Source organism: Orycteropus afer, unplaced genomic scaffold (genome assembly GCF_000298275.1).
Source record: "Orycteropus afer afer isolate SDZICR_OR568_19922 unplaced genomic scaffold, OryAfe1.0 scaffold00256, whole genome shotgun sequence".
NCBI classification, from domain to species: Eukaryota; Metazoa; Chordata; class Mammalia; order Tubulidentata; family Orycteropodidae; genus Orycteropus; species Orycteropus afer.
Genome location: NW_006921843.1, coordinates 781,797 through 793,980, shown reverse-complemented (window position 1 = coordinate 793,980; position 12,184 = coordinate 781,797). Strand labels below are relative to the sequence as shown.

The 12,184-nt window shown below is 36.0% G+C and overlaps 1 pseudogene; it reads left to right on the top strand.

Moving 5' to 3' along the window:
• The first annotated feature begins 2,462 nt into the window (after positions 1 to 2,462).
• Positions 2,463 to 3,215, top strand: LOC103204690 (annotated as a pseudogene).
• The last annotated feature ends 8,969 nt before the right edge of the window (positions 3,216 to 12,184 follow it).

Here is a 12,184-nt window from a genome sequence, read left to right as displayed (position 1 = left end):
TACTGTTTATTCTAGTAATCTACCTAGAATGTAAAAATTCTAGGTCTCTGAGACTTTTATTATTTTCCAGGAATATATGTTGTACATATAAAACTAGTCCAGGAGAGTCAAAACATGACCTTGTGCACATCTCATCTGAACTTTGAGACCATCTGAAGAATAGATTTAATGCATTGTCCACCAATGACCAAAAACCAGACATGTCGTGGGATGACAGAAAGAATATCATATATAAAGAAAGCAAAAGGTCGTTTAAAAGATAGGAAAGGAAGAAAAGAGCAAAACGAATGTCAGAAGAGACTCTGAAACTTGCTTTTCAATGGAGAGTAGCTAAAGCAAATGAAAGAAATGATGTAGTAAAAAATCTGAAAAGAGCATTTAAAAGGACAACTCAAAAGGACAAAATAAAGTATTATAATGAAATGTGCAAAGACTTGTAGATAGAAAATCAAAAGAGAAGTACATTCTCAGAATTTCTCAAGCTTAAAGAATTGAACAAAAAAAAAATGTGAGCCTTGAGGTACAATAGTGAAGGATTCTATGGGCAAAATATTAAACAATCAGGATGCATAGAAAGTAGATGAAAGGAAAACAAATAGTCATTGTACCAAAAATAATTTGTGATATCCAACCATTTCAGGAGGGTGCATATGACTAAGAAAAATTGGGATTGAAGGAAGAAGTCCAAACTGAAATGAAGGAATTGGCAAAAAAAACAAAGCTACAGGAATTGATGAAATACCCATTGAGATGCTTCAACAAACATGCAACATTACAGAAGTTCACTGGTTTATACAAAGAAATTTGGAAAATAGCTACCTGGTCAACCAACTGAAAGTGATACATATTTGCGCCCATTCCAAAGAAAGGTAATCCAACAGGATACGGAAATTATCAAACAGTGTCATTAATACCCCACGCGAATAAAGTCTTTTTGAAGATAATTTAAAATAGCTGCAACAGGGCATTGATAGGGAACTGCAAGAAACTCAAATCAGATTCAGAAGAGGATGCGAAATGAGGGATATAATTGCTGATGTCCAATGGATCTTGGCTGAACTCAAACAGAAATATGTTTATCTATCTTTTATTGACTACCCAAAGGCATTTAACTGTGTGGATCATAACATTATGAATAACATTGCAAAGAATGGAAATTCCTTTACACTTAATTGTGCTCAAGAGGAAACTTTACATAGAGTTTCAAACAGAACAAAGAGGCCTGCATGGTTTAAAACCTGGGAAGATGTGCATCAGGGTTGTATCCTTTCACCGTATTTATTCAATCTGTATGCTGAGCAAATAATCAGAGAAGCTATATTCTATTAAGAAGATCATGGCATCAGGATCACAGGTAGTCTCATTAACAACCTGTGATATTCAGACATAAACTTGATTGCTGAAAATGAAGAAGACTTGAAGCACTTACTGACAAAGATCAAATACTACAGTCTTCAGTATGGATTAAGCTTCAATGCAAAGAAAACAAAAAACCTCACAACTGGACCTATTAGCAGCATCTTGGTAAATGAAACAAGACTGAAGTTATCAAAGATTTCATTTTACTTGACTCCACGATCAATTGTCCATGTAAGCAGCAGTCAAGAAATCAAATATGTATTGCATTAGGCAAATCTGCAGCAAAGTATTTCTTTAAGATGTTTAAGAGTAAAGATGTTACTTTGGAGACTAAGGCATGCCTATCCCAAGCCACAGTATTTTCAATACCTTCTGTGGTGTTGACTAAGAATATTGAAGGTACCATGGACGGCTAGAAGAAGGAACAAATCTGTTAAGAAAAGATAAAACCAGAATGTTTTTCAGAAGCAGGAATGACTAGACTTCATCTCTCCTACTTTGGTCATGTTTTTAGAAGGGACCAGTCCCTGGAGATAGATATGCGGAGTAAAGGTGAGGGTCAGAGAAAAAGGGGAAAACCCTCAACCAGATGGATTAACCCAGTGGCTGCAACTATGGGCTAAAGCATAGCAACAATTGTGAAGATGGTGTAGGACTGAGCAGTGTTTTGTTCTGTTGTGCATAGGGTGTTGGAACCAACTTAAGGACACTTAACAATAACAACAACATACGAAATATAAATCTTACTTAAAAATAAGATAAATAATTATATTTAGAATTTTTTTATCTAAAGTTTCTTTTTAATTGACTTTGTTTCATGTTGCATTAGATTTGAAATTGTTTTCCATCAAATATTTCATTTTTAAGAACTATTATTGTAAATTAAGCACAGATATTTTTACCTTCCCATTTGTAGATAAGTTCCACTTCGCTAATTCACTGAAATGTTTGACCACCCTAAATAAATAAATTGAAAATTTTATTATTGTCTGAAAACCAACAGAGAAAGGAAAATAATAGGCAATAAATTTTTAAGAGAGAAAAAGAAAGTAGTGTCTTAAGCTCTTTTTCGTGGCGCCGCGGCCGTGATCGGCTGTTTCACCATGAAGCTGAATATCTGCTTCCCACCCACTGGCTTCCAGAAACTCATTGAAGTGGACAATGAACGCAAACTTCGTACCTTTTATGAGAAGCGAATGGCCACAGAAGTTGCTGTTGATTCTCTTGGTGATGAGTGGAAGGGTTATGTTGTCTGAATCAGTGGTGGGAATGACAAACAGGGATTTCCCTTGAAGCAGGGTGTCTTGACCCATGGCTGTGTCCGCCTGCTACTGAGTAAGGGACATTCCTGTTACAGACCAAGGAGAACTGGAGAGAGAAAGCGCAAATTTGTCAGAGGTTGCACTGTGGATGCTAATCTGAGCGTTCTCAATTTGGTTATTGTAAAAAAAAAGGGGGCGGGGGAGAAGGATATTCCAGGACTAACTGATACTACTGTGCCTTGTCGCCTGGAGCCTAAAAGAGCTAGCAGAATCGGCAAAATTTTCAATCTCTCTCAAGAAGACGATGTCTGCCAGTATGTTGTGAGAAAGCCCCTGAACAAAGAAGGCAAAAAACCCAGAACAAAAGCACCCAAGATTCAGCGTCTTGTTGCTCCACGTGTCCTGAGGTAACACAAACATGGGCATTGCTCTGAAGAAACAGCGCACTAAGAATAATAAGGAGGAGGCTGCAGAATATGTCAAAATTTGGCCAATAGAATGAAAGAGGCCAAAGAAAAGCGCCAGGAACAGATTGCCAAGAGACGGAGGCTGTTCTCTCTGAGAGCTTCTACCTCTGAGTCCAGTCAGAAATAAAAATTTCTGAGACAAATAAATAAGCCCATACATTACAAAAAAAAAAAAAAAAAGAAAGAAAGAAAAAAAAAAGAAAGAAAGTAGTGTCTTAAAATAAAATGTCTGCTTTCTTGGATTGAATTTTGTGTTCCCAAAATATGTCATATCTTGGCTAGGCCATAATTCTCAGTAGTTTGGCAGTTATGTAATGATGTAATCATGCTCCATGTTGTGGTCAGATGTAACTACCCTCCATTTATGATGTGTTGTAAATCTATGTATTTATGAGTGAGGATTATGTAATGTTAATGTGAGTTAGGATATTTTTGTTATGTTAATGAGGCAGGATTACACTTGGTAATACTCTTACTCAGGTCACAGCTGTGATCCAATAGACTAGATGGATAGTTTTCCTGAGGTGACCTGTATCATCTTTTGTCATGAATGAAGATGAGCCAACAGAGGTAGAAAGACTTGACTACCACCAAGAAAGAAGACCCAAGCAACAAAACATGCTTTGGTCCAAGGGTCCATGTGTTGAAAATCTTCTAGACCCAGGGTAAGATTGAGGCCAAGACACATGTAAATCTTCAAGGAATGCTGGGCCCACACATGTTGAAAGGAGGCAAGGACTTTCTTTCAGAGCTGACACACAGAGAAAGTCTTTTGCTAGACTTGTTGCCCTGAATACAGACCTCTTGTGTCCTAATTTGTGAGAGAATAAATTTGTTTGTTAAACTCATCTGATTGCTGTATTTCTGTTATGGCATCAGTAGATAACTAAGACATCTGGTTATGCCAGAATATGAGAGAAAATAAAACTGAACTTGAGGGTATATGGTAAATTGTAGAAGGCTTTGTAGGAAGTGAACTTCATTGCCTTGGTTTATAACACCTGCAAATAATGATTTTGGAAAGAAACAATGAGATAGTAATGGAATGAATGACAGAGAACCAGAAAGGTAAAAGTAAGGTTTTAAATAAAAGAAAGATCAATACAAGTAGCTGAAGGACAGAATAACGAGAAATAAATCTGTGTTAGTGAATGAAAGAAAATTTGTTTAAGTGAAGAAAAGGTCTATGTAAGTGAAGAAAGATGAAATATAAATTGTTAAAGAAAAGAGTTATATAAAGGCTTACCAAAGGATTACCTACAAATATTAAGATTATAGTCAGAAGGTGGTAGAGCAGACTACAAACCTGATAATTTAAAATTAAGATATTTGATAATATATAAAAATCAAGACTTAGATTCTGTCTTAGAAAATGAAAGAAATGTTTAAGGTATGAAATTAAAAGCTAATAAGTTGCCACATCATCTTCCAATTATTTATTACATTAAACTTAAAATGACCATGAATGATGTGATTACTAGGGGCAAGGCAACAGTCACAGAAATAGAGATAATATATTTAAATATTTTTAATGAATTTTCTCATTCTGATATTCCAAAATATGGACATATTTTGTGCTCTTGTTAATACACCTAGATCTTTAGGAAAACATATTTATAACATGCAGACTCTGGATGCCACATTATTCTTTTATTTGCCCACTTTAAGTAAATTTCTATACCAGAGAACATTTATCAGACATCAGAAATAAGAAAATACCTTTAAATGCTCTAATTACATTGACAGATGATTCCAAAACCACAGAAAAAGACTTCATTCAGCCTGCTGAAATTTTTGGAATTTGCTTTATAATTATAGATATTGTTATGATTTTAACTGTGTTTCATTATTGTGAACTCCTTCCATAACAGTCTGTTCATAATGGAAGTTTTTTTTTTTTTTTTTTTTTTAAGTTCCATGCTTATCTCCTAAATAATTTCTTTGAATGTGTGGGATCGGGAGGAAGGTTGGGCAATCCTACTTCCATAGTGATACCACCTAGGAAACCCAAGGAGGGGTCGCTATGAGTCAGGGCCAACTCGACGGCAAAAACAACAACAACAATGTGTGTGTGGGGGGGAAAAAAAAAATATATATATATATATATATATATATATATATATATATATATATATAAAACCTCTGGTAGCATAGTGGCTAAGGCACTTGACTGCTAACCAGAAGGCTGCAGTTCAAACCCACCAGCCCTTCTTGGAAGGAAGATGGGGCAATCTACTTCTGTAGTGATACTGCTTTGGAAACCCAAGGAGGTGTCGCTATGAGTCGCGTCCGAATTGATGGCACATAACAACCACAAATATATATATATATTTGTTAAGATTGCCCAATCAATAGAAAATGCAAGCAATTTAATTGAATATTACATCAGTCACCCCCATCCTCAACCTAGACAAGAAAATCCCGACCCTTTAGCAAACCTGTGATCTAGGTGCAAATTTACAAAGCAGGTTTGTTTTATTCTTAACTGTTCATGCATGTTTGAATTCATGGCCCTGATTAAAACCTTCAACCATAAAAAAAACTCTCCTCCCCAAGACTTCATTACCACCATGCCCTTCTTATCTATTCATTCCTGTATGTCCAGCTTTCCCTCAATGTGAATGCTGTCTATCTGATGTCTCATGGCTGATTGAACCAAGGGGTGCATCTCTTTAGGGTAGGTGGGTGAATTTCCCTGAGGTAAGTGCATCTCCCTGAGGTAAGTGCTCTGCATGTAGATCTTTCTACTGTTGGGCTGAGAGCCAATCCAAAGAAAATAGTCCATTTCCAAGCCCTAAGGATAACCTGAGGAGTTCTGGTGGATAAGTGCCTAAGGCATTTGACTGCTAACCAGAAAGCTGGCAGTTTAGACCCACTGGCCAGTCCTTGGAAGTAAGACTGGGCAATCTAATTCCATACCTAGGAAACCCAAGTAGGGGTCACTATGAGTCAGATCCAACTCTATAGCAGTGAGTTTGATTTTTGGGTTTGGATGATATAAAGGAAACCACAAACAAAATCAAGAAAAAGAGAGACAATACACAGGAATAATCAAATAAAACAATAAAATCCAAAATGACCAAATAACCATTGTGAAAATATACAAAACCATGAATTAAAAATTAAGAAAATTAACTCTAAAACTTTGGAGATATGCGAGACATCCAGTAAGGTGACTGAATAGGCAGACAAGCTACACAGACCCTCTTCAACAAAGAAAAGAGAAACAAATTGACACAAATACAGAAGTTAATCTCAGAACCCTTAGTTGGAATTGATTGTGATTAAGGCACTGGGCTTCTAACCAAAAAGTCGTCTTTTCAAACCTGCCAGCTACTCTGTGGGAGAAAGACAAAGCAGTTTGCTTCCATGAAGAAGATTCACAGCCCTGGAAATCCTATGGTGGTCTCTATGAGTTAGAATTACTCAATGGTGGTGAGATTTGATTTGGTAAGTTTTAAAAACTGTGTTATATCTTGGTATTGTCTTGACTTCATCTCCATTTGGAAGTTGAGTAATTATACCATTCATCCCCTTTTTGTTTTGTAGTTGTCATCATGTACAGAATGCCTTCCGTGGATCCCTGTTTTAAGTTTATTTTATTTTATTTGGTGATGTTATCATGTTAAGCTCAGGTTGTTGCCTGACATTAGTGGTTTTCCATCCAAAGGACTCTCTTCAGCATTTTTTAAGGTTGGTCTGGGCTTTAAAAATCCCCTTAATTTCTATTTATCTGAAAATGTCCTAATTTTATCATTGTATTTGTTGTTCCTGGATGTACAATTGTTGGTTCACAGTTTCTTCTCTCTTTCAGTGCTTTGTATATGTAAGTCCATTTTGTACTTGCTTACTTATTTCTTCCAAGAAATTAGAGCTTAATCTGCCTGCCCCCCTAATGTTTTTAACATTTCATTTTTCTGGAGCTGTTCCCAAGATTTTTTCTTCATTTTTGGTTTTGGAAAGTTTGATTAGGATACGTTTTTGTGAGTTTCTTTTGAGGTTTACTTTGTATGGGGTTCCTTGAACCTCTTGGATGGATATCCTTTCATCTTTCATGATATTAGAAAATTTTCTGTTAACACGTCTTCAACAATTCACTCTGATATATTTTTAATAGTTCTAAATAATTCTCAGGGTTTCTTCATTTTTATCTGCTCTTCTTTTCTTTTTTTTCCTCATAAATACTGTTGTCAAGGGATTTGCTTTGAATATGCTAATTGGGTCTTAACATTGATTTGATTCTACTGTTTTGTTGTTCAAATGTGTTACATATCTCCATTTTTTTTTCTTATTTTGTTTATTTATTTTTATTTTTTGCAATATTCCCTCCCCTCCTTTCCTAATCCTGGTAATCAACAAAGAAAATTTCCTTCCATATGTAAATACTTCCTTGACTTTTTATAATAAAGGGCTAAGACAATATTTGTCCTTCTGTGATTGACTTATTTCACTCAGCATAATGTCCTCCAATTTCATCCATGTTATGTGATGTTTTGCAGATTCTATGTCATTCTTTAGGGTTGCATAGTATTCCATTCTGTGTATGTACCACAGTTTGGTTATCCATTCTTCAGTTGATGGATACCTAGGTTGTTTTCATCTTTTGGCTATTGTAAATAGTGCTGCGATGAACATGGGTTTACATACATAAGTTATTGTCCTGGCTCTCACTTCTTCAGGGTATATACCTAGTAATGGATGGCTGGGTCAAATGGTATTTCTAGTTCCAACTTTTTAAGGAATTGCCATACTTATTTCCACAGTGGTTATATCATTTGACAGTCCCACCAGCAGTGTATGAGATCCCAATATCTCTGCATCCTTGCTGGCATTTCTTATTTTCTGTCTTGTTGAACTTTGTTACTAATGTTAGGGTAGGATCGTATCTTATTGTTGTTTTGATTTTCATCTGTTTAATGACTAATTATGGTGAACATTTCTTCATGTGTTTGTTTGCTGGCTGAATATCCTCTTTGGTGAATTGTCTACTCATGTCTTCTGCCCATTTTTAATTGGATTTTTTGTCCTTTTGTTGTTGAGATGTTGGAGTTTTCTATAAATTTTAGAGATAAGTCCTTTGTCAGATACATTGTTGCTGAATATTTTTTCACCAATCTGTAGGTTCTCTTTTGACTTTTTTGGAGAAGTCTTTGGAAGCACATAAAAATTTAATTTTTAGAAGGTTCCATTCATCTAGTTTATCTTCTGCTGCTTGTGCATTTTGAATTATGCTTAACCATCTATTTATGCCATAAATTAAGGCCCCTAAATTTGCCCCTAGTTTTTCCTTGAGGAATTCTATAGTTTTTGGTTTCACATTTAAGTCTTTGATCCATCTGGAGTTAGTTTTTGTGTATGGTGTGAGGTATGGGTTTTATTTCACTTTTCTACAAATGGATATCTGGTTTTGCCAGCACCACTTATTAAAGAGATCATCTCTTCTCCATTTAATGGATTTCAGCCCTTCATCAAAAATAACCTGACCATAGGTTGATGGATCTATTTCTGGGTTCTCAATTATGTTCCACTGGTCTATTTGTCAGCTGTTATATCAATATCAGCCTCTTTTGACTACTGTGTGTTACAGTACTTTTTGAGATTCAGGAGTATGAGACCTCCTACTTTGTTCTTCTTGTTAAATAGAGCTCTGCTTATCTGAGGTCCATTTCTTTTCCATATAAAATTAGTAATTGGTTTTTCCATACCCTTAAAGAACGTTGTTGGGATCTGGATTGGGATTGCATTGAATGTATAGAATGTTTTGGATAGTACTGACATTTTCACAATGTTCAGTCTTCCTATCCATGAGCATGGGATGTTTTTCCATTTATTTAGGTCTTTTATGGTGTCTTGAAGTAGTGTTTTATAGTTTTCTTTGTACAAGTCCCTAGTGAGATTTATTCCCGTGTATTTTATTTATTTGGCAACTACTGTAAAAAGTGCATAAATTTGAATAGTAGTATTAACTGGTTTTCTTTGTAGGCATATGGGTATAATCCTATCACTGATAGCATCGTTCTTCTGGACAAATCTTGAAACATTCTTTGTGACAATGAATTCCATGCCATTCTTCTTCAATTTGTCATTCCTGGCATAATAGATCATATGGTCAATTCAGAACGGCCAAAACTAATCAATTTCAACTCACTAAGCCTAGGATACTGATCTTTATGAATTCCATTTCATTTTTTACAACTTCCAATTTCCTAGATTCATAATACATGCTTTCCATATTCTGATTATTAATGGATACTTGCAGTTGTTTCCTCTCATTTTGAATCTTACCCCATCAGCAAATAGAAATCCTGAAAGTCTTACTCAATCCACATCATTAAGGTTGGCTCTACTCTGAGGAGGTAGCTCTTCCCAGGTTGCATTTTGAGTGCCTTTCGACCCAAGAGACTCATGTTCCAGGACTATTCATAAAGTTTTCCAGTAATATATCAAACAGTGTTTCACTGCCATTCATAAGGTTTCCACCAGCCAATTCTTTGAGAAGTGGATTGCCCCTTCCTTCATATGAGTGGTTGTTGTTGTTGTTGTTGTTATGTGCCATTGAGTTGGCCCGACTCATAGCGACCCCTCCTTGGGTTTCTGAGGTAGTATCACTATGGAAGTAGGATTGCCCAACCTTCCTTCCAAGGAGTGGCTGGTGGGTTTGAACCGCCAGCCTTCTGGTTAGCAGTCAAGTGCTTTAGCCATTATGCTACCAGAGCTGTCTACTATGCGTGACCCTGCTGATATTTGAAATTCTAGTGGCATCCCCTCCAGCCTCACAGCAACGCACTAGCCACCACAGTATGACAAACTGAGCAAAGCCAAAGATGAGGAAGTTGAAGATTTTTACCAACTTCTGCAGGCTTAAATTGACCAAATATGCAGTCAAGATGGATTGATTATCACTAGTGATTGGAATGCAAAAGTTGGAAACAAAGAAGGAGCACCAATGGAAGCAAGAGTCAAGAAATCAGATGCCATATTGTACTGGGAAAATCATTTGCAAAAGACCTTCTTAAAGTGCTGAAGAGCAAAGATATTTCCTTGAAGACTAAGTTGCACCTAAACCAAGCCATGGCATTTCCAATCACCTCATATGCATGTGAAAAATGGACAATTAATATGGAATACTGAAGAAGAGTTGATGCTTTTGAGTTGTGGTATTTGTGAAGAATACTGAAAATACCATAGACTGCCAGAAAAATGAGCAAATTTGTCCTGGAAGAAGGGCAGCAAGAATGATCCTTGGAAGCAAGAATAGCCAGATTTCATCTCACTTACTTGGACCATGTTGTCAGAAAGGACCATTCCCTAGAGAAAGTCATAGTGATTAGTAAAGTGGAGGGTCAGGGAGAAAGGGGATGACCCTCAATAAAATGGATTTCAGGGAGAAAGGGGATGACCCTCAATAAAATGGATTAATACAGTGGATGCAACGATGGGTTCAGGTATAGCAAGGATTGTGAGGATGACACTTGACCAGGAATTTTTCATTCTGTTGTAAATAGTGTTGCTATGAGTTAGAGCCAATTCAATAACACCTAACAACAACAGCAACAATACTGTGTTTGGAAAATCAGCTACAAAAGACCTCTTTAAAATGTTAAGAAGCAAATATATCACTTTTAACACTAAGATGCACCTAACCCAAACCACGGTATTTTCAAAAACCTAATATGCAAGTGAAAGCTGGTCAATGAATATGGAAGACCAAAGAAGAGCTGATGCCTTTGTATTGTGGTGTTGGCAAAGAATAATGAGAATACCGTGAAGAAATGATACGAATGAAGAAGAACAAACAAATATGTCCTGAAAGAAGTGAGGAGAGAATGCTCCTTGGAAGCTAGAATGGTAAGATTTCCTCTTACCTATTTTGGTCATGTTGTTAGAATGGACCAGTCCCTGGAGATGGATATTGTGCTTGTCAAAATAGATGGTCAGCAAAAAGAGAGAATACCCTCAACAAAATGGATTGACACAGTGACTGCTACATGTGCTTAAGGATAGGGAGGACTGTAAGCATGGTACAGGACCAGGCAGTGCTTAGTTCTGTTGTACATAGTATCATTACAAGTCAGAGCTGACTCCATGGCAGCTAAAAGCCCCAGAGAAGAACAGAGTAGGAGGTCTTACACTTCCTGATTTCAAAACCTACTAAACAACCTACTAAACCAAAACACTCTGGTACTGGTACAATGACAGACTCATAATTCAATGGAACAGAATTGACACAGATGTAATCTGGGACATCTATGGACAGCTAAACTTAAACAAAGAGCCAATATCCAGTTAATGGGGAAGATATAGTCTCTTTAACAAACAGTGCTGGCAAAATATTTGCAGAAAATTGAAACAATATCCACACCACACACCATATACAAAATAATAACTCAAGTAAATCAAAGATGTAAATTTAGAACTTAAAAATAAAGATCATCAAAGAAAAATTAGGGAGAAACATAGGGCCCTTAATTTATAATGTAAATAATCTATCAAATATAAATAAAAATGAACAAAAAAGCAGAAGATAATATAGACAAATGGGATCCAAAAAATTAAATACTCGGGTACATCAAAGACTTCTCCAAAATAGTAAAAATTGAAAATACAGATTGGGGAGAAATATTTGGCAAGGACATATTTGACAAAAGACTAATCTCTTAAATGTATAGAAAAGTTGAACACTTCAGTAACACAAAGAAAAACAGCTTCCTTAACAAATGAGCAGGCAACATGAACAGACATTCCACCAAAGAAGACCTTCACAAGGCCAAGAAACACATGAAGTAGTGCTCATAATCATTAGTCATTAGAGAGCTATGAATCAAAAGAAAAATGAGATTTTTTTCTCACCCCAACAATAATAGCAAAGTTCAATGAGATAGAAAACAATAAACACTACAAGGAAGACCAGATAATAAGACTGTTATCAAATTTACATACTGACCATGAATACCAACTATGAAGAAATTGAAGACTTTTACAACCTGCTACATTCTGAAATTGATCAAACATACAACCAAGACACCCTGATAATTATAATGGTCAGGATATGAAAGTTGGATGCAAAGATAAAATATTAGTGATTGAAAAATACAC